This window comes from Hordeum vulgare, chromosome 2H, assembly GCF_904849725.1.
Source record: "Hordeum vulgare subsp. vulgare chromosome 2H, MorexV3_pseudomolecules_assembly, whole genome shotgun sequence".
Taxonomy (NCBI): domain Eukaryota; kingdom Viridiplantae; phylum Streptophyta; class Magnoliopsida; order Poales; family Poaceae; genus Hordeum; species Hordeum vulgare.
In genome coordinates, this window is record NC_058519.1 from 13426780 (window position 1) to 13428114 (window position 1335).

At 54.3% G+C, this 1335-nt stretch overlaps 1 non-coding gene across 1 annotated transcript; it reads right to left on the reverse strand.

Annotated features, from left to right (window-relative positions):
* Nucleotides 1-394: 394 nt before the first annotated feature.
* Nucleotides 395-468, reverse strand: TRNAN-GUU. Its single transcript has one exon. It is a non-coding gene; the product is annotated as a tRNA-Asn (tRNA).
* Nucleotides 469-1335: the final 867 nt, after the last annotated feature.

Genomic DNA, 1335 nt, shown 5'->3' on the forward strand with positions numbered 1-1335 from the left:
TTGCCGCATGCTGCCCCAATACAATGGCTCGGGATGTGTTCACCGCCTTGTCGTTCGACCGATCACCCCACCATTTGTCAAGCATGCATGGGATTTGCTAGTGCAGATCGTGGTAATTCTGAATAAGAGAAATGTGTCCAACCTGGATGCATGCCCCTCCACGTTAGCTACTGCAGTTTTGTTTGGCATTGCGATGGATTGTCGCAATCTCTTTTGCTCAACCAATTTCTGTCTATATATACCCAAGCTAATATACCCCCTGATCTATGGCCAAGCATGCAACGGTACTGTTCACAACGGGAAAAAACTGTTGACAACGAAAAGGAAAAGAAAGCCTCAATTTACAGAAAAGAAAATAGAGTGCGAATTGACAAAAAAGAAAAAACAAATATTACGCTAGAAGGAGGGCTCGAACCTCCGACCTTGTGGTTAACAGCCACACGCTCTAGCCAACTGAGCTATTCCAGCTTTGTGAATGAATTAATTTGCGCGCATTCAAATTACGTGGTCATCTTGTTATTATCTCTTATGCCAATACTGGGAATACACAAAAATATATATACTACCTAGCGCTCACTATAAAATTTATGAGCGTACTCATGTTTGGCGTGCTATTCTCATGTACTATGTACAAATGTCTTTCCCATATTGAAAAGGCCGCTGCAACAAATCAGTCGGAGGAGGAGATGGCATTCCTCACGTCTATCTTGTCTCCCTCGCCGCAGGCGCGCCCACGGCGGCGCTCCTCATCGCCGGCAGCTCGGGCCGCCGCGCAGGAGAGAGTAACCGTGGGGAGCATCCACGTCCCCCTGCGCGACCGTGTGCCGCAAGCCACGCCCGGTTTGGGCATTCTCGGGCCTGGGCCCGTGCCGAGCGTCGGGCAGGGAGAGGCCCCGGCCCCGCTAAGGGAAGGCCCGCGTGCTACAGGAAGCGGCGATAGGGTTTCGATGATATCCCCACCCACCCCCGCAGCGTCGCCCATTCCAGATCTCGCCTCCATCTTCGGCCACTTCTGGGGGAAAGCTAGGGTTTCGCCACCTAGGGTTTCGCCTTCCTTCGGCTGGTGGGAGGGGAAGGTTGGAGGGGATAGCAGATCATTCGCCGAGGTGACAGCGTTGCCGCCGCGGAATCCACCCATGGCAGGGCGAGAGATGGGTAGCCGTGGGTTCCGCGGAGATGGAGGTGGAGAAGGTCGATTCGGGCGCGGTGGAGGTGGTGGTCGGATCGGACCTGGAGGAGGTCGCGGTCGCGGCGGAGGCGGAGGCGGTCGCAACATGGTGTGGACGCGCAAAGCCAAAGACGGAGGGCAAAACTCCTCCAATATAGATCCACGAC